The sequence below is a fragment of the Callospermophilus lateralis genome, unplaced genomic scaffold, assembly GCF_048772815.1.
Source record: "Callospermophilus lateralis isolate mCalLat2 unplaced genomic scaffold, mCalLat2.hap1 Scaffold_147, whole genome shotgun sequence".
Taxonomy (NCBI): Eukaryota; Metazoa; Chordata; class Mammalia; order Rodentia; family Sciuridae; genus Callospermophilus; species Callospermophilus lateralis.
In genome coordinates this window covers 2,408,231-2,435,592 of record NW_027512606.1, presented here as the reverse complement: position 1 = coordinate 2,435,592, position 27,362 = coordinate 2,408,231, and the positions used below count along the sequence as shown (strand labels likewise).

The 27,362-nt window shown below is 32.0% G+C and overlaps 1 pseudogene; it reads left to right on the top strand.

The window, feature by feature from the left end:
* The window catches only part of LOC143390063 (uncharacterized), a 134,474-nt pseudogene extending 108,072 nt beyond the window's left edge, over nucleotides 1-26,402 (top strand).
* The last annotated feature ends 960 nt before the right edge of the window (nucleotides 26,403-27,362 follow it).

Below are 27,362 nucleotides of genomic sequence, written 5' to 3'. Positions count from 1 at the left end.
AGGCAATTAGTTTTTTCCCCAGTTCGTTACTTCAGTTTGTACCCTTTAGTGGTATCATATTATAAATGTGATTTGCATTTAAGAATTTTCCTGTTTTGTTATAAAGGTATCATTTAGTTGCTGGGGATGTGGCTGAAGCCATAGCATGCTCACCTGGCATCCGTGGGGCGCCTGGTTTGATCCTCAGCACCACATAAAAAAATAAAATAAAGATGTTTTGTCCTCCAAAAACTGAAAATTAAATACTAAAAAAAAATTCTCTCTCTCTCAAAAAAATAAAGGTATCATTTCACTTTGAAAATAAACAACCATATTTCTGTCTCTTAATGTTATTATTATTTTATTATTCTTCGTGATTAAAAAAAGGTGTGTCATACTACTCAGACACATTCACAGCCATTTTTAAAGTTTATTTTGAGTAAGCATCTCACTAAGATGCTTAAGCTGATCTTAATTTTGCAATATTTCTTTTTCTTCCAAGTAGCTGGTATTACAATCACCAACCATTAAGTACACTGTATAAATTTCTTTCTTGTAAAAACTTTGGAATATCTTATATTTTTCTTTTATATTAAGGTATATTTTACCAGTGAATGATTTATTAAATAATACCAGGAAATGATACAATGGCAATTTTTTTTATTATGCAGATACTCCATTGTTTAAACAGATTTTTTTTGGAAAGTTTATCTTTTTCTTCTCCTTTATGGTAGCTCTGTTTCTGTGTTATAACATTGTCTAAATGGCCAGAGTCTTCTTCAGTATTCTGTCTTTAGTTCCACAGGGATAATAACTCACCTCATTATGATATCTATATTGATTGCTATAGTGTTAAATCCAATAGTCATATGTAGCACAATGTTTTCATTAATGACGGACTTTATGTACTCTAATGGCTAAATTATAACCTAGGTGTGTAATGGTATATACCATGTAGAATTAAGTAAGTAACCTGCATCATTAGTAAAATAACAGAATCACCTTATGGTGTATTTTCTATAATGTATCTATATAATTAAATGAGGCATCATTATACATACCATACATTATACAAGTATACAATATATAAATAATATAAAAATCTTACTTATAAAATTTACCAGAGCTCTTTTAATTTTAGTTGTGTTCTCAATGCAACATTTGGAATTACTGATACTTTTTTATGCTATATTCACTGTTAATATGTTCAAATATTACTCCTTTGTTAGTATTTTCTCTATACACTCTACCTATAAAAATTACCTTTCTCAAAATATTGAGACTGATATTTAGTGAATGAATTCTTACTTTTATATTGAATTTATCATTTCATCATGTAATTTCTAGTACCCTAATTTTTTTGTCTCCCTTATGCTCTTCCTCACCAACTTTTATGTAATTAATTTTATTATATTTAACAAAGCAAATACTTGATCAGCATCACAGTTTACCGATCAATGAATTATTACAAGTGGAACATACTATGTGACTATTATTTCCATTAAGAAATAGAACATTAATGATGCTACAGAAAACAGCTTCGTGTCCTCTTGCTTTCACTATACACTCCAGTCACCCTAGTGGTAACTTCAACTTTTTTGTTTCAACTAGTTATTTAAAGTATTATTCTTTAAACAAGCAAACAAACAAACAAAAAAAAACAATTGGGACAATTTATTTATTTTATTAATTGTACAAGAATTGAGTAAAATATGTATCTCATTGTGTAGGAAACAAAATCTTACACCAATTATTCCTGAAGCTTTTTTGGTGGAGCAAATAGGAGGGTGATCCAGGAGTCATAAAAAAAAGGGGTAGCTCAAAATATCAGGGATGGAGCATAAACAGTTCAGTTATGAGGGGTTACCTGAGTATACTTGAGTATAAGGATTGTGGGATTGTTTGAAGAAAAAAGGAAAAAAAAAGCTTAGGTATGAGTTAATGGAGACAATCTGAGGGAGGTCAGATGGAACAGGTTCAGAAGTAGAGGGCCAGCAGATTTAAGTTGGATGAGCAGTGCCTGGAGAGGGATAAATTTGAAGTCTTGAAAGAAAAGGAGAGTGACATTTCTGGTAAAGCTCTAAGAGCAGGAAGCCAGGTGTGTGGCATACTTGTTTGATTACAGCATTCTGATTTTCAGGAATGTCAAAACATAAGGCGACTAGGGTAAGTATCCTGCTGCCACAATATTTCCTGTCTTCTTTCCCATGGGATCAACCTCTTTTCTTATATAATACACAGTTAGCATTGTATTCATCCTCCTTAGATCCATTCTTTTAGTCATTCACCATTTTTTCTTCTACTTGTTCCAATTTGCTTTTTCTTTCATTGTGTCCATATTCAGATCCTTGATTCTCAAGGATGCCTCATTTTTTATGCTTTACTCTAACATTGTTGTGGGACTGGGCATGAGCTCATGGGAATCTTGGTAACCAGGGCCCTGACTTAGAAAACCTGGACAGTGAAAGATGGTGGCATAAGCAGTGTATTTTCATGATGAAAACAGCAGTGGCAGTAACCTGTTGGAAAATTCAGAATATTTTGTTGTCCAAGAGTAGAACTGATGACTCATTGATGTATACCTATGTAGGCAGTACCAAATAAATTTTCCACAAGGCTTGTAAATTCATTTTTTTTGCCTTTCTATTTCATGTTCTCCTTCCTGATTGACATGCAATAGTGAATTTGTTTTTTTTGTAAACTTGTCTCTATAGTCATGATTTATACTCATTTTTGTAAATTTTCATAGTGGTTTAATGTTTCCTCTTTAATTAAGTGAATTTAGAAATATTTTGACTGTAACATAATCTTTTGGTATGCGTTCTTTTCCTCACAAATATAAACCACTTTCATTCTGTCATATCAACTTTTTGCTACACATGTACTTTGCAAGTATTTTCTCTCAATTTATATTTTATCTTGGATACCTGAATGTTTCTTATCTACAATATTTAAAATTGGCCTTCACATACATAAATCCATGAAAATAAACAGGAAAGCATCTTAAAGATTGAGTAATATAGATCACTGATATAGTTTCTCTTTTCCCATTATTCAAATAAGTTCCATGCACATTCATTTTAAGAGGATGACCAAGGACAGGCAGAAAGTATAAATAGGGCATTAGTAGGAATAATCCAAAGCTCCATGTAATTGAGTGGTTTACAGGGTTTCAAGAAAAAATAAATAAGACTTCTACTCTGTACACAGCTCTGTCCTCTGCTCTGCATCTGGAGACAGTGTATGATGTCACGATTTAATCTTTCATAGTCAGGTTTGTGCATAATTAACCTGTCTTGCTATATTCTCCTGGATCAGTGTCACCTCTCTTCCTTCATCCACTGTGCATGAAATTTTATTTTTTGTGATTCTGTCAAATACTCTCTTAAAAAATAAAAATAAGCTCAATGGAAAATCTAACATCTATGTTGGTATAGTTTTCAGATTTTATGAGGCTTGAATGTTGTAACTTGTTATTACAGCACCATTCTCTCTCTCTCTCTCTCTCTCTCTCTCTCTTTCTCTCTCTCTCTCTCTCTGTGTGTGTGTGTGTGTGTGTGTGTGTGTGTGTGTGTGTGTAGTCTCTCTTTATTTTTTTGAAGGCCGTATCACTACTAGGAGAAGGGAAACATTTGTAACCACAACAAAAATAGAATAGCCATTAAAAGCTGGAATGATTTTCTTCCAGAGTTTCTGAAGGAGTGTGTATTTGATAAAATTTGTTATTAATCCTCTGTCTTGATAATAAAAAACATCCATTACTATAAAAGAATGAGTTTTTATTGTTTTAAGCTGTTATATTTGTGATTATTTTTTTAGTAGCAATAGGAATCTCAGTACTTTTTTGCAACTTTAATTGACAATTTAACCATACCGAATTCTCCTAAAGTGGTAGGTATCAAATATAAATACTGATTGTCCAGGTTGTTTATATATATTTGCAAGTTTAATTGAAAGCTGCCTAACATATTTTCAGAAACAGAATGAGATTGGTAAGGAAAATTCTTCAGTATTTCATTCATTTATTTAATATTTTACCTGCTGCTTACTGCAGATGTGACTCTATCTTTTATATAACTTCTAATTCTTTATAAAATATTTTGTTCTAAAATACTTTTTAATATATTTTATTTTTGCAGTTTTCAAAAGGGTAGGGCTGATTCTGACAAACTTCCTGAAAATATGTTTTTATTTTCTAAAATTGGAGGAATTCTTTATTTCTTCTGTCAACTACTTAATTGAGAACAGAAAATTTACTGGTTCATGTTTCTTTCACTTTTTTCACTGAGTGGATATATTTGTGTCTCTTTGGTGGTCTTGTTTTTTTGTTGTTGTTGTTTTGTTTTGTATCTGAATTGTAGATTTTTGAGATTCAAACCAATGTTTTTAATATGGTAAAATAAGATATATACCAAGTAGCTTACTTGTATCTCTTGCTATTTAATTTTGTTTTTTCAACAAATGAGTTATAACAGAGATAAAAAGTAGATATTTTCAAGGTTACCATAAAGGAAGTGTGTAAAAATAGAAAAAAAAATAGATAAAATGGAAAAGTCAACAAAATATATGCACTTGGGCTTCTGACTAATGTGGTGAATTTCTGGCTGAATGTTATCTAAAGTGTGCTGTCATTCTGTACATAAAAATTTCAGAGTAAAGACTTAAATTCAGAATGGTCACATAGAACTGTTTTTCATCTCTAATGTGTCTTAGAGTTTTTACCAGGGGTATTAAAGGATCACTATACTCCTTATTGTGTAGTGTTCACTGACTTTGAAACTGTTTATGAATTCACTTTCCTGAAAACTTTAAAAAGCTGAGAAAAAGTGTCTTGTAAAACATAAAATAATCATATATAAGAATACTATATTCTGTTGTTTAAATGGTATCTCAACCTATAAATAGTGATATTAAAAATCTATACTTAGAAATATGTGCACATAGCAAAGAAAATTTACCAAAAACTGCATACCTATTAATATTCCAGCCAAAATGTCACTAATAACATTTTATAATTTCTCAGTATTATCTATTAAATTCTGTATGTGCTTTATTATTGTCAAAGTTTTACCACACTGCCTACATTTTGTAATATATTAGAAATCTTCTCTTTTTTTGGTACCATTGATTGAACCTAGGTACACTTAAGCACTGAGACAAATCCTGTGCTCCCATGCTCTTTTTATATTTTTATTAGAGACAGTGTTTTGCTGAATGTCTTAGAGCCTTGCTAAGTAGCAGAGGCACTATTTGACCTTGTGATCATCTTGCCTCATCCTCCCAAGTCACTGGAATTTTAGATGTGTACCACCATGTCTAACATATATTAGCAACCTTAAGATTGACACTTGTTTCTTTTTGTTTTATAATAACCTATGGTTATTTTGTACAAAAATTATGCAATGTATTTTGGAATGTATTATGTGTACATAAACATTTATAGTATTTACACAAAGTGTACAAGAAAATAAACAGTCTGTGGTAAGGTTTTTATTTTGTATTTAGTAAACTCATATAATATTGGCTATAATTAAATTGAGATGATAAGATGGAAATTATAATTTTCTTAGCAACCAGTAAAAATGAAATATAGTGTCATTGAAATACTAGGAAAGAATAAGCTAAGGGGAATAATTATTTGTCTAGAATTATTGATGGCACCACTCATCCTAATGGTCCAAAATGAGAAATTACTCAAATGTTCTTGAATGTTGAAATGAACTATTTGTAGCGCATCCATGAAATAAAAAATCAGTCATCAATAAAAAGGAACACTTTACTGAAGCACACATGATTATTGACTCTTACAGCAGCTGAATTTAAAATTATATTGCATTATGCCAGGCAAAATAAAATTATAGTTTTTATAATACATTACAGTAACATCCTTCTGGGAAAAGCAAAGTTGCATGTAAAAGAAAAAAAAAATATTTGGGGGACGGCGAAAGATGTAAATACTCTGTGCTTAAGACTAGTGAATATTTTTAACATTCTAATTTGTTAAAACTGTATAATGTATTTCTATGACATTCAAAATATGTACATAGGACATCACCAAAAAATAAATATACAAGGAGGATGGCTGGCCTTCGTTGTGAAATGGGTAGAAGCATACAAAAAATAGAAATGGCATATAATAGGAAGGTATTAAATCTGGGTAACTGGTAAAATATTTACTTTTTTAAGGTACATTTTACATTTATGTAATAAAAAATTCTAATGCTAGTTATTAAGAACCTTTTTGCTCTTTGGGATAGTAGATGAAAAAACTGATTTAGACTGTCCTGAGCAAGGCTGATTCAAAATGTGTTTACTTTTGAATAACTTCTGAATCTTTACGTAAATGTTTTTTTTGTTGTTTTACATGTGCATCATACTTTAATGAAAATTTTAAAAGATATGTTTCTGAAATAATTATATTTCTCAGAACACTAGTAACAATTTATGATTTGGTATAAATCTCAAATTGGTTATCTTTCTATTTTAATATTTTATCAGTCTCAAGCATTTACCCATGTTCTAACACTTGGACATAACTTTATTTATTTATTTAATTCAGCAACCATTTGGTAAACATTATTGATTTATTCATTTTTTCCCTCAGTATAGAGGATGGAAGGAAGTATCACCAAATACACACACACACACACACACACATACACAAGTGGATATATATATTTTATATATATATATATACACACACACACACACACACACACACATACTCACACACATTCACTGGTAAAATATTCACCATACTATGTTATGAATTCTGTCACTGAACTTGCAATCCAAAAGCATAATGCAAAAAAAAAAAAGCATAATGCACATTTATTGCTAGAATTATTGGCATGCAGTACAACACATGGCTTAACACATTTTTTTAATAATTTTCTCCATTTAAATTATTTGATAAAATGATATGGTTCATAATCCAGGCACTTAAAACTGTGCCTGGTGTATTCCCAGTAAGTTTTTAACTGAGTTAAATTGGCAAAATGAATCTCAATGATCAGTGTATGCAAAAGATATCAATTATATAATACTGACACTCTGGTTTGAATAATTGCTCAATAATAGTCCATATATTTAAGGTTTATTTTCTTTCTGTTTTTTAATTGATAGTAGTTTATTTTATTTTATTTTTTTAAATTAATTTTTATTGTTGGTTGTTCAAAACATTACACAGTTCTTGATATATCATATTTCACACTTTGACTCAAGTGGGTTATGAACTCCCATTTTTACCCCATATACAGATTGCAGAATCACATCAGTTGCACATCCATTGATTTATAAATTGCCATACTAGTGTCTGTTGTATTTTGCTGCCTTTTCTATCCTCTACTATCCCCCCTCCCCGCTCCCCTTCCCTCTTCTCTCTCTACCCCCTCTACTGTAATTCATTTCTCCCCCTTATATTTTTGTCCCCTTTTCCCTCACTTCCTCTTGTATGTAATTTTGTATACCCCTAAGGGTCTCCTTCCATTTCCATGCAATTACCCTTCTCTCTCCCTTTCCCTCCCACCTCTCATCCCTGTTTAATGTTAATCTTCTTCTCATGCTCTTCGTCCCTACTCTGTTCTTAGTTACTCTCCTTATATCAAAGAAGACATTTGGCATTTGTTTTTAAGGGATTGGCTAGCTTCACTTAGCTAATCTGCTCTAATGCCTTCCATTTCCCTGCAAAATCTATGATTTTGTCATTTTTTAATGCAGAGTAATACTCCATTGTGTATAAATGCAACATTTTTTTAATCCATTCGTCTATTGAAGGACATCTAGGTTGGTTCCACAGTCTTGCTATTGTGAATTGTGCTGCTATGAACATGGATGTAGCAGTGTTTTTATAATAACACAAAATTATTTTGTGTTATTATAAAAACAAGGTTACTATAAATTACAAAGTCTCAACAGGTATAATTCTACATACAAAGAGTGTCCCTATAGTGTGCTCTTTTTAGGTCTTTAGGGAATAGACCGAGTAGGGGAATAGCTGGGTCAAATGGTGGTTCCATCCCGAGCTTTCCAAGAAATCTCCATACTGCTTTCCAAATTGGCCACACCATTTTGCAGTCCCACCAGCAATGTACAAGTGAACCCTTTTCCCCACATCCTCGCCAGCACTTGTGGTTGTTTGACTTCCTAATGCTGCAAATCTTACTGTCTTATAGAGGACAGATTAAAACTATAGTGTTTTATAAAATTATTATTGCTAAAGTGTATAACAAAAAGCATAATTTTGTCTAGGAAATTTGACTTTTGTCTCTCAGTATTTACAAGCATGAATAATTCCCAACTATTAAAAAATGGTCTAAAGATTCTTCAATGTCAGGCTAAAAGTTGTTGGCCGCAATCCAAGAAACCAGAAAAACCTGTTTAGAATGGGACCCCAACCTGGGGGACTCTCCCAAGGAGACCAATAAAGCTGCATCTTTGGGAAGTTCCCCCAGGGAAAAATATACCCCCTTCATTGGTCTATGTTACCTCAACTCTTTTCAGCTTTCATGAACAAGACCCCCTCAGGAAAAAGGTCAGAAAATATTTAAAATTCTATATTTGTTATATGCCTAGGTTAATATGTTTTTCTGATTACCCTCTGCTTTATTCTGAGTCCAATTTTCAAGGGTTAACTCTCATTCTAATTGGTTTTAAAAAAAAATAAGCTACAAGGCTTTTTTTGTCTGTTTGCTTTGTGTGGGTGCACCAGTGTACTGTCTGTCTATATGTGTATTGCCATGTCTACATATATTTGGTACAAAAAAATATTTTCATATGAGCTCATAAATTAAAATTTTAAAAAATGGATCCAAATACTTTTGGTTAATATAATTTAAAAGATTCAATTTAAATTGGGAAAATAGATAAAAGTACAAATGTCTTTAAAGTTACTAATGCACAGTTTTGTTTCTAGATGTTTAAAGAGCTGTTAAAATGTTAATGTCTATAAAGTGTCTGATATTCATTGTCTCTAGGGTTTTTATTCAACAACAACAACAACAACAAAAGATTACTAATACTATTCAATGCACTTGTCTGATACACTGTTTTAAAAAAAAGATATGTAAATTTCATCTAAAAGTATATAAGATTAATCATGGATCTGTTTGTTAAAGACATCTAATTGGTACAAAGTTAAAATGCTAACTGTTAAATATAATATCAAATAGTCTTAACTCTTTAAATTCCATAAGGTAAAATATTTAAAGAATGTTGGTGTTTTCATAAATTGGTAAACATAAAGAAAGTTTAAAATTATTTTGTGTTATTATAAAAACAAGGTTACTATAAATTACAAAGTCCCAACAGGTATAATTCTACATACAAAGAGTCAAGATTCTTCAATTGTATTTCAATTAAAGTACTGTAAGTAACAAATATTTCATATTATTAAAAGGGATTAATTTATCTAAATTCAAAAAAATATAAGGGTTATTTCAAGGTACAAAAAAAGGACCAATGGGTTAAAAGATTATTTTAAAAGTTCTAAATATAAAAATATATTTACTGAAAAATCTTTCCAGGTTAAAAGTTTTTATGTGGTAAATTAAAATTAGAATATATCTAAGTTAACAACAAAAGGGTCTAATTAAGTAATATAAAGCTCTATAATGAAAGACAAATATTAAACAGTTTATATGTAACTAAGTTGGTTATATATATGTAACACAAATATTTAAAACTATTCAAGGTTGTTCCCTAAGGACAAATAATAATGTACTGATATATTTATATGTTAAATTGACAAAAACATCTAAAAATATTAATTTTTATTAATTAATTACATTATGTCTGTTAAGTTTTATCCCCTAGAACAAGTAATCTTGGAAAAATTAAGGTTTGTACATCTGTGGCTAAACAGCAACTGTTATTTTAAAGTATTGTCTTACTTTACAAAGTGTAGATTTTCCTTTAAAAGCTAACCTTGGTTAATATAAAAACATCAATAAAAGTGTGGTACATTTTTCTTTTTTACAGATTAAGTGTCTTCATATCTCTCAGGTATACAAGTCTTTAAGGTAAAAGGTTTAAGGAAACATTTTATCAAGCTGGTATTCTCCAAACTAAAATTATCTGTATTGGTAATTTAAACTTATAGAGATAATAGATTTTATTGGAGATTTATTTATATCAATTGATATTGTGCAACCAAATCTTATGTTACCTTTTACCCTAAATTTAAAAAGTAATGAGAGCCTAATCTATTTAAAGGTTAAATATTATAAAACATTCTGCCACTTTTCCACATTAAAAAAATGTTAAGTGTTCTCAGCCTTTCCTTAATTAATGTTTTAGAATTATGTCATATTGTGCTAGCTAACATTCATAAAGAGTCACAAAACAATATGTGTAAAGTTTATACAACTAGATGTAAAAAGAGAAACAAAGATCAGCTTTAGCACTAAAACACTAAGATTTGTAAAAATCCCTGCCTTACCTGGGATAAGGCTCTGCCTCCCACCTTACAGCATGTCAAAATAACTTCAAAGTAGGCCAGATTTTAGTTAATTTAAAGTTATATTCAAAGATTAATTTTATTACAAAAATTACTGTAATCTCTAATAAAAAATATAATGTGTAACTCAGCCACAGTTCAAAATTATATACAAGCTAAATATGTTTTTACTATTGTAATTTCACTTTGTATTCTCATTATAACTAAAAAATGTGACCACTACACTAAGAGCAACCAAGAGACCTTTACTGTGACAGTGTCTGATTAACACACACACAGAGAGAGAGAGAGAGAGAGAGAGAGAGAGAGAGAGAGAGAGAGAGAGAACTGCAAAAGAGAGAAAAAAGGAGAATGAGAGAGAAAGTGAGAGAAAAAAGAGAGAGCAAGAGAGAATGACCTGGCAAGAGAGAGTTTTTATAGTCAAAATCTAATGGACTCTCTGTATCTGCAAGCTGCCTTGTTGGTGTACAGTGATTAGATCATACAGTAGATGCTAAGGTGTCATCTTCTGCCTTCAGGCAGATCTTCAGCATTATGTAAATTAATCAATAAAATAAGGATATTGTGTTATGTTAAAAATTAACTGAAAAGTTATAAAGATTAAAGTCAAAGCCCAGCATTCTTACTTTAAATCTGATAAAACTGACTTGCTGGATGTTTAAGACCAAAATTAAAAATTAAGGGTAAAATAAAAGAGCTGAAGAAACCAATATATGGCTCTTGCCCTCTAAGTCAGCCTGAACCCAGGTCAGGGGATAAAACTTTGCAAATTCGGGCCACATAACCTCCCAATAAGGGAGATTAATGAGACCAAGGGAGAACAGAAAGCCAATGAGTGTACATGCTGCAAAACAGGAGGGTCATTTAAAAAGGAGACGTGCCTGATGCTTCCAAGGGAAGCCATATGGTCAGCAAGACCATCCTAATGCAGATAACAGTAACAGAGCTAAAATGCTGCTCACATGTTCCCCAAGAATGTCCACCAAGGAAACTCAGCTGACTCTTACCAATAGATAGGAACAAGGTCAGTTTGTCCAGCTTGGTCTCAAACACCTTGCAAAAACAGTTAAAATCAAAGCACAGCCATTTCTGGACATTTAAAAAGAAACAACAATTATTTTAATGTAACTTAAAATGTACACTAGTGTTAGCGTCTCCCAAAATAAGAAAGACTGGAGGCAACACAGAAAAATTTTTAGGCAAAAATGCCTGATAACTACCAATAAAAAAACTGCCAGAAGTTTTTAGTCAGTTCAAGGCCTACAGATCTTCCTAACTTCCTACCACATAGATGTAATCAATATTTATTAATAAAATTATCTAGCCTTAATTAACAAAAGGATCTTTACTGAAAACAGTGTCATGTCAAAAAAGGTATTTTTACAAAAATCAGATAACATTAACTCATTTAACTAAATGTTGTGTCTACATTCCTGATAGTTCTGACAATGTTAAAGATTTATGTTCCCTAAAAAAGTGCCTTATTAGTCTTTGGTAGGCCTTGTTATGGGGACATTTTCTCAGGTCTTCTGCCTCCTGGTAAACAATTATTAATTTCTGTCATTTTCACGATATTCATGGACAGGTTCCAGATGCTACCACTGCTATTTTGTATTAATCTTACTTCAGCACTCATGTCTTTTTGTTTCTCTCATAGAAGTGCCCACCCATGGTGACTTTTCATCCTGTTCTTCCTGAACCAGATTTTTACCATGGACTCCTTGACCCACTCAGTTTCTAGAAAGGGACTCCAAACTGCTTGCCCACTGCACAATGCCCCCCTTTCAGCTAGAAGTAGCAAGAACGGTCATCGCCCTTTTCCCTTATGGCAGTTGGAGGTCCCTAATATTAGAGGAAAAATTATGGTCAATATAGATGTTCACCAATATGTCTAGCTCAGGAAGATGTACCTGGAAAACTGCTTCCAAGATCACCCTAGGTGATCTACCAAAAAGAGACACTTGCTTCTACAAACCAACTTATAAGTGGAAAAACTCCCTATTCACCAAAGATTGTGCTTCCTGGGTCCCACTTTGAACTCCTTCACTAAATCTCCAAACTGTCAATAACTCTGAACTATGTAACCTACTATTTTGATGGAGAAAAGGGAAAAGAACACCTGGACTTATTAAAAGGCCAGGCCCCACTGATTTATCAACATAGACTGGCTGCCCCCATTTTAGTTCCCCTCCTAACTGTTTTGGGAATAGCTGGATCTACTGCTTTAGGAACTGCAGGTCTTGTCACAAGCTCTAAAAATTTTAAGTCCCTCAGCCATCAAATAAATATAGATTTAGAAAATTAGAAAGGTCAATCTCCAAACTAGAGGTTTCACTAGACTCTCTGACAGAAGTAGTCTTACAAAACAGATGAGGTCTAGATGGTCTCTTTCTGAAACAAGGAGGACATTGTATGGCTCCAGGAGAAACTTGTTTCTATGCAAACCATTGTGGGATAATAAAGGACAGTTGGGCGCTTGTGAGAAACAGGTTAAAGGAAAGAGATGAAGCACTAGAAGCTTCTGGCAATTGGATCCAAAACCTATTCTCATGGTCCCCTTGGTTGGCTATCATCATTCAGCCAAAGTTAGGCCCCCAGTCTTCTCCTGATTGGTATTATCGTAAGACCCTGCCTCTTACAAAAGAATGTAGATGAGGTAAGACTTATGGTCTTGTGAGCCCAGTATAGTCCTTTAGACACAGAAGGAAAAAAAAATCTGAGGTCTATGATGTGCAAGATTGACATCAAACCTACTAAAACCAGTGGGGAATGTGATAGTAGGAACAAATGTGACTCCATTTTGTTTTATGACTTCATCCTGTAAAACAACCATGCCAAGTAGAAGAGTCATGACTGGAGCAAGAAGTTCTTTTCTTTTTGCTATAGAAACCTTTAAGAACACGGAACTAACTAATGGGGTATTGTTTCTATAGCTAGGGTAACGGGGCTCTGTTTCTGTAACTGGGGTGACTGGGCTAACTGTGATTGGTTAGACTTCCCTCCACTTGACTGCAGAGTCCCGCTTCTGTAACCTGGCTTGCTTGCATTGGCTAGACCCCCTGAACTTCCCTTTTGCAGTTTTCAGGCTTATAAGGAGTGCCCTTGCAATTGTGCGGGCTGATCAGGGGAACAGCTTTATGTTCTGGTCAGCCACCACTGGTGTGCTTCAATAAAGGCTTGATTCTATTATATGTGAGTGGTCTGGAAGTCAGTTTATGAGACCCTGGGACGAAGCTTTAAATATAACAGAAAAAATAGCAAATAAATAAGGTGAAATGAAAATGGACCAAAGGAAGTTAGAACATTCATATCTTTCTGGACATATTGTGACATGCCAGAAATCACAACAACCTGGAGGTTGAGGATGAAAGATCAAAACTGAAGCTTAGTGTCGCAACTTAGTGAGAGATTGTCTCAAAAAAAATAAATAAAAGGTCTAGAATATATCTTAATTGTAGAATACCACTGTACCAAAAAAAAAATCAAAATTCCAAATGAAGTATCCTTTACCCTGAAGCCAATGAATACTTAGGAGTTTTAAGAAAATTGTGTGTATGTTGGTTTGGGCCGCTATGAGATGGCTCAGTATTCTTAGAGTTTCATATAAAGGAAATTATCTAAAGAATACCAACCTGTTTTTTTTTAACAAATATCATGTTCTGACCCCTGAATGTAAAAGTGTTCATTTAATATTATTTTATGTAAAACAATGGGAATATTCAGAATAAGTATCTGAATCAGCATATTTAAAATAGTGAGGATCTTCTAAATCTTATTGAGAAAGGGGCTCTTCTATGGCAGAACATAAAAATTGGAGGTAATATCTTCAACCACTTATTTTCAAAAATGTCCTATATTGTGTCCCATTTTCCTCTGACATTTTTTTAGATTCTATGCAAGGATTCAATTGTCAACTTCCAGATTTATATAATTTATAACAAGCTGGTATACAAGTGTGTTCTTTTTTATTAGAATAAGTAACTTGAGTGAGTAAATGTAGAGACCCCTAATTTATAGGAAATTAATTATAAATATGAATATTGTTCTATTCTGGGGCTTGAAACTGGTACATAAGTTAGCAAAATTTGATAGTAGTGAACACCAAACTTGTGGGATCTGTACTAGATGGTATCAGACCCGAATTATTGGACTACTAGTTGTTGAAATATTGGTGGTTGTTCAAGTTTGCACATTTGGTATCAAAAGTGGTTGCAGAGTCAGGAAACGTTGCACAAACTTGTAATCATTGTGATGTGGAAAAATTAGGTAGGAAGAAAGTAAATATTATTCAAGACTCAGTAATTTAGTGACCCTAAGCAACATTGTAAGCCCATTTGTCACAATTAAAAAACATCAAATTTTTTTGAAATGCGTTTCAGGTGTAGAATCCCGCTGGATTAAATCTCTAATTATAAAAAATGCTGTTTCATAAGAAAGACATCACAGATCTGAATGTTAAACTAACTTCATGTTTGTGTTTGTTCACTAGTGATAACTGAGACCCTGGTAAAAGGAGTATTTCCAAGCTATCAGAGAGGCATTTAGGGTGCCAGAGCCTTTCAGAATTTTTTTCTTAATGGCTTAGTATTTTCTCACTTTCTACTTTGAACTGAGCCAAGTGAGGATTCAGTTTCACAGAGTGGTTTTATGAATCTGGAAATGTTAAACCTGATGTGTCAGTTTCCTTATGAACTGAGAGATTAACAGTCTATTCACTTAATTTGCGTTTTTATTTTTTTTTTTTGTTATAACTTTGTGCCATGTGATTCAAGTTGACCCAAGTACCTAAGTGTTTTGTAATAATTTGCTAGTTAAAATTTCTATTCTTTTGTCTTAGAAGTGAGTTGTGATGTTGTAAAAGTAATTTTTTAAATACACTGTAGATTTATGTTATATTTAAATAATGAGAAGATAGACAACTTTGGAGATAAACATTCAAATAATTATGTGGACTGTTGAAAGTTTTGGTGTGTTTTTAGTGATATCTTATGTCTTCAACACACTAAGGTAACCACCATCATTTGAGTATTGTTATTACTTATAATTTTGTTATGCATATCTCAAGTATCATTGCTGTGTTTGGTTGTGCTTCTTTTGAATATTCAATAACTAATTGCAACTATTATTTATCCTTTGGAATTATGTTGGATTTTTTTTCCCACTTTTTGTGCTTCAGTGTTTTGCTTCACATGTGCTGCTCCTTGGGTTTCATTATAACAAAATTAGCCACCGATTTCACTTCTTATAATAAATTTTTGGGGTTGGGGATATAGCTCAGTTGGTAGAATGCTTGCCTTTCATGCAAAAAGCCTTGGGTTTAGTCTCGGGCATCACAAAAAAAAAAAGTATCTTACTGAATGGTTGACATCACTACCATATATGAAAGCCACCTCTTTTAACTCTCATTAATATTTGTATGAAATTAAGTACTATGTCATTAATCATATGGTTTATGTAATATGTATTTCTTTATTTTTATTTCAGGAGCCATTGACATTAAAAGATGTGATCATTGAATTTTCGGAACAGGAATGGAAATTCCTGGATCCCTCTCAGCAGACTTTGTATGGAGATGTGATGTTAGAGATCTGTAAAAACCTACTCTTTATTGGTGAGTCTAGATTTCATTCAGAATTTTTAATTGAAAACCAATATTTATTTTTTTTTAACTTTATAGAGTGTCTTATGGTAGCTTCTATTCTGCATTAAAAAGTTTGTATCTTGTTTTTAGTACAAAGCTTGGGCATTTGTTTATGTGGAAAAGAAAATTTTAATTTTTTTTTCTTTTCATGTTTAACCTATCTTTTCTAAGTAGTGCTCACAATGTAGAGAACGAAAATGATTTCAAAGTATTTTAGTGTCTTTGTCTAGACAAAAAAATATTTGAGAAAATAATTTTGTAGACTCTTATAGGATATTTACTCTTTCTTTTTTTCCTAATGAGGGTAAGACTAAAAAGACTTCTTTAGTTACCAAGAAAATAACAAAACATGACATATTCCATCAAAAGTGTATTGATGTCTCTATGTAATCTTTGGTCACCACGTGGTCTCCAACGAAATAACCTTGAGATTCGAAGAGAAGTGACAGTAGACATGTCAAGTTGGGTAGAAATCAATGAAGCAAAGAATACAAATAAGAGGTCCAAAATTAAGAGGAATTCACATTTAAAATGTTAATTGATTAGCTAAAATCTGACAGAAAATATTTTTTTCAAGCCTAGGTTTGTTTCAGTTGTAATCATTAAAGATGATTTCATGGTCTCTATTTACCATGCATATCAGGTATTTAAGCTCCCTCTTGTTCTTCAGTGATATCCCTACATTTAAATTAACAAAATATTGTAGGAAAATCAAAAGAAGAGGGGCTGGGGATGTGGCTCAAGTGGTAGCTTGGTTTCCTGGCAGGCATGTACCCTGGGTTCGATCTTCAGCACCACATACAAACAAAGATGTTGTTTCCACCAAAAAAAATAATTCATATTCTCTCTCTCTCTCTCTCTCTCTCTCTCTCTCTCTCTCTCTCTCAATCTCTCCCACTTTCTCTTTTTTAAAAAAAGAAAATCAACAGAAGACACAGACAAGTGACAGAAAATGTGGCATAGTGACAGAGAGGCCAAACTGCCAAGCTTTATTTATATCAATAGGTTAATTTAGGTCATTGGCATCACTAGTACATACTGTTTACTTTATTTCTAGGCAGATTTCGAACTTAACAACATTATGCAGCTTATTTCTCAGTTATATACTAAGTTGCAATGTGCAGTGTTAGGAGTTTTGTGTAGCTCTCAAGAAAGTCCATTGTATAAAGTTACTGTTTTATGGAGAGGTTTAGACTCAGTGAACCATTGTGCTTGTCTAAAAAGAGAGGTTTTTTTTTTATTCCGAGGAGTTGTGTGCCAGAGATTATGTTTCAGGCTGAAAACACTCTTTTGCAGAGCCTTTTCAAGCAGGGCACTGCCATAGCAGCTTTAGATTGCACATGTATTTAATTACTTGACTAATTCCTAGGGAAAATTGCAGGGCATTCTAAGGCAGGGAAACAAAGAATTGTCACCCCTACAAATTATTCCACAATGACTGTGAGGATATGCATTACCTGGCATTTATTTGCATTTGGAGGCTCCCTAGAAAATCTGCTCATTTCCAAATATCTCTAGGCAAACCATTGTAAGATATTAATACTACAGGAGAGTTTCTTTAATATAATTTAAATATTTATTCATTCAAATTTTTCTCATCAGAACTTTAGATGAATGCTTATATTGAATATTTTGTAAAGTTTTTTTTACCATGTAATGAATAGCAGTATTTCACAATACCTGCTCCTAGTGGTTATGTACGTATATCTGATCAATGTGGTTTAAAGAATAATTTTCAGGGCTGGGGCTGTAGTTTAGTGGCAGAGGGCTTGCCTCACACATGTAGGGCACTGTGTTTTATCTTTAGCACTACATAAAAATAAATGGATGAAATAAATGCATTCTATCCATCTATAGCTACAAAAAATTAAAAGAAATATTTCTATTGTATTACAATTATTCATAATATTGTAGGTAAAATTTCTCTAATTCTTGTATCTTTTTTGACTCTCATACTTTAGGGAGCTTCAGTGTTGTTCATTATGTTTTCTCACATTAATGATACTGTTTTTGTTTTTATATCTATATGTAAAAATTGAATAGAAATTATCATGACTTTTCACTTTGGACAACATTAGGTAAAATTAAACTGCATGTGACCCATATACCAATTTTCAGTCAAGTTTTCTATGCTTTTACTTACAAGTATAAATATTACCCCTGTTTTATATATGATTGTATATTGTCTTGATTATTTACTCTGCTTTTGAGCTTAATCATGTAATGTATCCAAATTTTGTTATATATATATATATATATATATATATATATATATATATATATATATATATACACACACTCACATACATACGTACACATACATACATACATACAAACACACACATACACATACACATACAGCAGATTGAACACAGAGGTTCTTGTAATATTGAGCTACGTCATCACCCCCTTTTGACTTTTAGTTTGAAATAGACTCTTGCTAAGTGGCAAAATTTGGAATTGTATTTCCATGTTTCAGCCTTCCAAGTAGCTAGAATTAATGGCATATTCATCATCTCTACATATATAAATCTGTTCTTTTGTCTAGGAGTAAGACTTTAGCTTTTTAAAGGTACCATAAAGATGTTTACAATTCTTTTATCTTTTATATATTTGTCAAATATGTAATTATGGTCAAAACTGTATATCTTTGCTGAACTTATTATCTTACATATTTTAAATATACTGGTCAGTTCTGTTCATTCAAAATTTTTTGTAACTTTTTTTTTTCTAGAGAATTTGTATCACATTTTTTCTTCAAACAAGTTCTCTTTTTCCTTACTTTTTCATCCCTAATACCATTCCTTTTGGTTTTCATATTTGGCTATAGTAGATATCTCTCAGAAGTAGAATTAACTGGTATTTCTTTTTTTGGGGGGGTGTGAATTACTCTTTTACTTAACATATTCTCCTAAATGTTCATCATTGTAGATATTATATAATTTATTATCTTTGAAAAGATTTCTAACGTTTTCATTCAAAATTGCCTTCTTGTAGCCATTTGAAATGATATTTGATTGGCTTGCCATATTGATCTCTTTTGAATGTTGTTTAATGAGAATATGTCTGTAAATATATTTTGACTTGACCATCAAGTTGAGGGCTAATTGATATACTTTCAATTTTATTACTCATGGCTTTCTCATTTAAACTCATTCCATTGAATATTGTAGCTTTTATTATTTTACATCAGGAAGCATTATTAATTTTTTATGTGTAGTTATGGATGCACCAAGAATATTCTAAAGAATTGTTCAAATAACTTATTTAGTTTACACAAAAATAATATTGATTGTTTGGTGTTACATATACTTCTTAGATTTTGGGGGATGCTACTGGCACTTATTCTTTAGAACAGGTGCTTAACCACTGAGCAACATCAATAGCTTTTTTTGGGGAAGGGTACTGGGGATTGACCTCAGGGGCACTTGTCCACTGAGCTACATCTCAAGTACCATTTTTTATTTTACATAGAATCATGGTCTTCTTGATTTGCTTATCACCTTTCTGTTGATGAGGCTGGCTTTGAACTCACAATCCTGCTGTTTCAGACTCCCAAGCTGCTTGAATTACAGGTGTATATTACTGTGCCTAGCTGGTAGCTATTTTTATATTTTATTTTGTGATAGTGACTAGGTAAGTTGCTTAGGGCCTTGCTTAATTGCTGAATTTGGCTTTAAACTCATATTCATAAATTTTGAATATCACTTTCACTTTTTCCTTCCAACTTATTATTTTATGTTACAAAGCAATTTTAATATTTTAATATCTTTAACTTTTTTTTGTATTTTTAACCTAATCTCTTTGGAAAAATATTCCATACACTATAAAGAAGATTGCCTCTGTAAACCTAATTAGTTTTTAATGTTTTCTGAAGTTTTTTCATTCTCTGGGTCCTAATGCAATCATATTTTTTTATTTGCATCAACTGGGGATTGATGTATCCTTCTATTACTGTGTTGTTTTTTATGCTGTTGAATTTTTTTCTATGATTTCTTTCTAGAATTGATTTCCTGTGATTTCTTTCTATAAAAATATTATTTGAGTTATAAATGTTTCTACTATGATTGTATTCCAGTGATTAGTCATATTTATCTTTGTATGATATTCTACTTTGTATCTCATTTATATAATTATTATCACCTTTGCAATTTTGAATGTAATATTATATCATTTTGTTTTTAGTCTTTTTGTTACCTTATATCTTAAGAGAACTTTATGTAGATTTGCATCTGACATAGTTAATATATTTTTATTTTATTTTAATATATTCTTTTAATCACATTGTTTTCTGATTACTTGTTTTCAAATTAGGTTATTTCTACATAAATTACTGATGAGAAAGAACTTATTTCTCTAGATTTCAAATTTTGTTGATATTTATAAATTTATCTACTATAAAAAAACTGCCTTAATTTGTATTTCATAAATTTTATGATGATTTTTTTTAATTTTGCATGGGTTGAATATACTCTTTATTGTGTGAGCTATTATTTTCATTGGTATTTTTCTATTCAAAATTGGTTCAACTAGATCATTATAGTCATTTTGTAAAATATTTGGAATTTCAAAGTAAAGAAAAAAAGGTGACGTGCAATGATATATAAATATAATTCCATATAACTGGAAAGCTGAGACAGTGGAATGCCAGTTTAAAATAAATTTCAGCATCTTTTTGATAAACTATCATTAAAAAAGTGTATAGATATAGATATAGATATAGAAATATAGAAATAGATATATAGAAATACAGAAATGCCTGTGGATCTAGTTTGGTGATAGAATACCCCTGTATTCTCTTATGAAATAATCCCCCCAATGACAAAAATATAAATAAACAAATAAGAGATATACATTTCCTGAATATTTGAGTCACAGGTGGAGTCTGAATATGTTGAAGTTAAGGGCTATGATTTGAAATTGTTGTAGTAATGTTAGTCAGTTTGCATTTTGTCCTCATTTGTGGTGGTATAATTTCTTATGGTAATTTTCAAAATTCTCAAAGCTTTTATCATCATGTTGTAATAAAATCTATATATTTTTTGAGTAATAATGGCCTTCAATCATACTTTTCTCTTGCTATTCCCCCCCACTTTGATAAAGTTCTATATAATTGCAGAGTTATTCACCATAGTAAGTGAAATAACTTCCTATTTTTTTTTAGGTATGACTTCTAATCAAAACCAAGAATTTTCAGGAGAGCAAGAAATAAAATATTTTTTGCAAAACTTGAAAAAGCAATGGTATGGAAAGAAGGACAGTTAATACTTGGTTTTAAACAAGAAATTTAAATTGAAAGAGAGGGAAGTTCAGAAAATTTGTCTGAATGAGTGGGAAAAAAACATGAAAATTATTTATTCATAAAATTACAAGTTAATCAGTTTATATTATTACAAACATCTAAAAAGACTGACTGCTCAACTAGTGCCATTCAGTTTTTATTTGGTTAAACTTTAAATTACATTTTTGTAATTCTAGAATATTTACTACTCAGTATTTTGTGTAAAACCACTTGCAATACACAAAATTTTAAATTGCCAAAATACGTATCAAATTATATTTACACAATGTTTACAGGGCATTATGAAGCTGTATCTTAAAAATATCTTTTGAAAAATAAAGACTAAACCTGTTTGCTCAGCTTTTAAATAGGATTAGAATAGAAATAGGCATTATAATGAAAAACTCAAAAAGTTATAAAATGCTTATTATCATTTACATTTTTAAAAGTTTTGATGATCTCTACATAAGTGCAGGTTAGAGAAAAGTGTACAGATCATTAATTTAAAGTTGCAGCATTCTAATCTGTCTTTTTTGTAAAGTAATAAGAAGGAGATTTTCTACACAGTATAGACAAATTGTCTTTTAATTTAAACACATGTGTACTATTTCTACTTAAAGAAAAGAAAAACATGCAGATTAAGAAATGCTGCAACAAGCCTTACTAAGCCATTTGTGCTGAAAAGAACAATTCAGTAATTAAATGTGTTTACAGTGAAAGTTTGGTAGGTATTGCTTTTTAAATGCAATAATAATTAAGCAAAAAAAGGAGAAGAGAAGCAGTTGAATCTTTCTAAAACCAATCAAATAAGCAAAGAGCTCATCTGTTATGTATGACAACACAGAAAAGTCTCAGAAACTTTTAGCACAGTCTCCCAGAAAACCCACAGCCCAAATGGCTTGCAAAAATGCATAACACCCCAGAAGCAGACATGAGGGTCTTGTGAGAATTGTGAAAGTCTTCTGACACTTTTCTGGGATTGTGCTAAGAGGTATAAAACATGCCTGGAATAGAAGTAGTAGGGATGGTGTGGGCCAAATTAAGGACAATGAAGGGCTTAAGCTAATAATTGTATAACCCTTTGAGAAAAGTAAAGCAGCCACAGTGGTGATTTAAGACAACATTTGAATGAGGAATGGCTTACAATTAAACTTCTCTGTAAGAAAAAGAAGATCTATAATGTCTTTGTAATTTCATGATTCTGTCTACCATTGCAGAAGCCCACTTTTGTAGAACCTTCTCCCTGAAACTTGATAGTTTGAGTCAAAGGTGCTTGTAAATATTTATTTATAATTTTAATTCAACTTGAAGCAGTATTTGTGTAGTTACCAATGTATTTATGGCTCATAAGTTAGCATAATTAGGGCTGGGGATGTGGCTCAAGCGGTAGCATGCTTGCCTGGCATACGTGTAGCCTGGGTTCGATCCTCAGCACCACATACAAACAAAGATGTTGTGTCTGCCGAAAAACTAAAAAAATAAATAAATATTAAAACACCCTCTCTCTCTCTCTCTCTCTCTCTCTCTCTCTCTCTCTCTCTCAAAAAAAAAAAAGTTAGCATAATTACTCCATGTCATGGGACATCAAGCATCCCACCTGAGTAATTTGTTTTTTGGATGGTGATGAGCCATCTGAAAAAAAATAAGTATCTGAAATAATTAATAAAGGAATATAAGACCTGGCAATAACTTATGTTAAAAGAGGTAAAACATAGATTCTCTAGACCACATAAGTTCTGAAAAACAATTGCTAGATAATTTTTCCAGTTCTTTATTTAAGGGAGTGTGCATCAAAATAGGAATAAGATTTCAACAGGAAGAATCTTTCTTGAGACAGGTTGATTGGCATTCTGACATGTCTCACCCATCTCACTGATGCTAAGTGGCTATATGGCTCCAATGGTTGATACCATCTCCAGTACCATGCTGAATTTAGACAAAACTAGGTAGTATATAACATGTACTGGATAGTCTCAACCCAGCTGGATTTCATCTGTGAGTTCAGGGATACCAGACTTTTTTCCCTAAAGACTTCCATGCTTTTTCAAAAATTTAATGCACAGTATATAGATATCTTTCAGGAGCTCTATCTGACATGCACTGCTTCATCTTTCATATCAACAGGTATTTTGACCAGACTCCTAGTGAATATCCCAAAAGATCTATGCATTTTTGTGATTTGGGGTGGAAAGGGAAAAATTTTCCAAGTGTGAGAAACAGAGACTTCCTGGATCCTATACATGTCCCTAGTGAACTAAATCCTGTTGCTATTAGATTTTTCTGAGGCCCTAAGACTACTTATCTGTGCATCTAAAGGAATATGTTTTTGACAAATCAAAAGTATTCTGTAACTTATTTCAGTGAGCTAGTTACATAGAAAGAATTTTAAAAACACCCTCAGTGATAGATATTTTGCTGGAAAGTTGAGCAGCCCAGCTCAGATGAAGTTTGTTTTTTGGCTTAATGAAGAATACTCTGACACATCAGGACAATGATTATGTCCCAGTGCCTGCAGGATTCCCCACAAATTAAAACTAGACAATAGTGTGTTGGAGGCAAGGTGGATCTGTAGGGATGTGGGACATTGACTAAGCTGGAGAGAGACAACAACACATATGGCAGTCACATTTGAGGACCTGTGGGTGCTTGTGAATATATTTGAACAGCATTTGTAATTATACCATTCCTCTAAAAAATAAAAAAATTGCAATGGAGTCTATTTCATGCTATAGTTAGTCACTGGAATAATTTAAAATTCACCATTGAGTAAATATCCACAAAGATTTCTTTAGATAATTTAGTTTAAAAAGAAGGAGAAGGAGAAGGAGAAGAAGAAATTTCTGAGTTTTAGTAGTCTCCCTGATAATTACTTTACAAATATGATGAAATGAACAGTTTCTCCTTGTGGCAATGCATGGAATAATAATGAATGTGGGATTAATTGTAATTTCCTAATATTGCTTTATTTAAAAGTAGAAAGAATTTTAAAAACACCCTCAGTGATACTCAAAGAGAACTATATTTATGATACATCTTTTAGGACCTGTAGACTGTCTCTACCCTAGGTAATTCACAGCATAATAGATTTGGTGTAAAACAATATAAATTCTGTGAAAGTCATTAAAATTTTCTTCTTTTTTAAATCCTAAAAATCACCCATGTGATCATTTAAAAGAGCTTTACAATGACAAAAGTAAAAAAGTTTTTAATCCATACCCAAAATTTATTTATCCAAGCTTTTATAATCAAGAGACAAATTACAGCTATAAGGCATGTGAAATCATTTTTAATAAAACTACAAGAATTCCTGAACTCCACAGAATTAATATTGGTGGGAAGCTCTACAAGTTAAAAAAATATGTAAAAGCATTTAAAAATAACTCAATTCTTTATCAGACCAGTGATAAATCCTCCATAAGTAAAGAATGTGAAAAATATTTTACTCAAATTCTATGTGTTACTAAAAACAATAGTCTTTACAATGGAGATAAACCTTACAAATTGAAGAAATGTGAAAATGTCTTTAAGTGTTGCTCAAACCTCTTTAAACACTACAGTAATCATACTGGAGAGAAAATCTGGAAACGTAAAGAAAGTGTCAAAGCTTTTAGTAAAAAATTACACCTTCCTGAACAGCAGAAAATTTATACTGGCCAAAAGCCGTACAAATGTAAAGAATGTAAAAAAAAACTTTTGATCGAAAATTATGCCTTATTCAACATCAGAAGATTCATACTGGACAAAAGCCATACAAATGTGAAGAATGTAAAAAAGCTTTTAATCAAAAATCATGCCTTATTCGACATCAGAAGATTCATACTGGAGAAAAGCCATACAAATGTAAAGAATGTAAAAAAGCTTTTAATCAAAAATCATGCCTTATTCGACACCAGAAAATTCATACTGGAGAAAAGCCATACAAATGTAAAGAATGTGAAAAGGCTTTTAATCGAAATTCACACCTGACTGAACACCAGAGACTTCATACTGGAGAAAAGCCTTATAAATGTAAAGAATGTGGCAATGCTTTTAATCGAAAATCACACCTTACTGAACACCAAAGACTTCATATTGGAGAAAAGCCATACAAATGTAAAGAATGTGGCAAAGCTTTTAATACAAAATCCTGTCTTACTCAACACCAGACAAACCATACAGGAGAAAAGCCATAAAAATGTAAAGAATGCGGGAAAGCTTTTAATAAAAAATCATGCCTTACTCGACACCAGAGAATTCATATAGGAGAAAAGCCATACAAATGTAAAGAATGTGGCAAAGCTTTTAATCAAAAATCTTGCCTTACTCAACACCAGAGAATTCATACTGGAGAAAAGCCATACAAATGTAAAGAATGTGGCAAAGCTTTTAATCAAAAATCACACCTTACTCGACACCAGAGACTTCATACTGGAGAAATGCCATACAAATGTAAAGAATGTTGCAAAGCTTTTACTCAAAAATCTTGCCTTACTCAACACCAGAGAATTCATACTGGAGAAAAGCCATACAAGTGTAAAGAATGTGGCAAAGCTTTTAATAAAAAATCATGCCTTACTCAACACCAGAGAATTCATACAGGAGAAAAGCCATACAAATGTAAAGAATGTGGCAAAGCTTTTAATTGAAAATCGCACCTTACTCAACACCAGAGACTTCATACTGGAGAAATGCCATAGAAATGTAAGGAATGTTGCAAAGCTTTGAATCAAAAATCATGCCTTACTCAACACCAGAGAATTGATGCTGGGGAGAAACCATACAAATATCTGTAATGTAGCAAATCTTCTAATTGAAGGTCACTCCTTAGTCAACACCAGAGGCTTCATATCAGAGAAAAGCCATAGAAATTTGGAGAATGTGGGAAAGCTTTTAATCAAATATCGTAACTTATTTGACACCAGAGAATTAATACTAGGAAAAAGTCATACAAGTTTAGAGAATATGGCAAAGCTCTTTATCAAAGATCACACATTTCTGAACACCAGAGAATTCATACTGGGGAGAAACCATACAAATGCAAAGAATATGGCAAAGCTATCTATTAGGAAAAGTATTGTTGTTCACCAAATATTCATATTGGATAAGAGCCATGTAAATGTTAAGAATGTGGCAAATTTTCAGTATGCTTCAAGTGTTAACAAGAAACAGATCATTCATACTTGCAACAATTCTCACAAATACATAGACTGTAAAAGTCATTTCCTGTAAGATGAAACCTCATTGGTCACCAGAAAGTTCATACTGGAAAGAAAAATTACCATTGCCCAGAGATAGCTCCGCAGCACTGACTCCATAAAATTCCGACCCTTGCCCTTCTGGCCATTACTCATTAGCCCATGGAAGTGGGCAGGAAGCATGATTGGATGATCTGGTTTCTTTCCTTCTGTGGACCTCTCTAGGGTCAACTGTCATTTCCTCAGTTTCTCTGTATTGATTGAATTCAAATCATCTTTTTTTTTTCAAAAGCTATATTTGGACTTAGAGGCCTACTTGTACCAAACCAACTCATTAATAAAATTATCTTATGCCTGAATTCTATGATCACATCAATATTTTTTCCATAATCTCAGCTGGACACAATGGTCCTATGTCAATGTCTTATTTATTTATTTTATTTTATTTTCGGGGTATACCAAGGATTAAATTCAGGTGCACTCATCGACTAAGTCACATCCAAGCCTTATTTTGTATTTATTTAGAGACACAATTTCACTGAGTTGCTTAGGGTATCACTTTTACTACTAAGACTGAATTTGATCTTGTGGTTCTCCTGCCTCAGCCTCCTGCACTACTTGGATGCAAGGCATGCATCCCTCAACCCAGAAATGATTGTCATTTGCTTTGTAGTTAATTAAAAAATTTTACTCAGAGTTTCATGTCCATAAAAAGCATTCAAAAGATGGTTCTGTCACACTTCAGGCATCAGATTCTGGCTTTTAAAATGTCCTGCATGATACATCTTAGTTTTCTACATCAAATGCAGAGTTCAAAAGTTTGAAACCAGA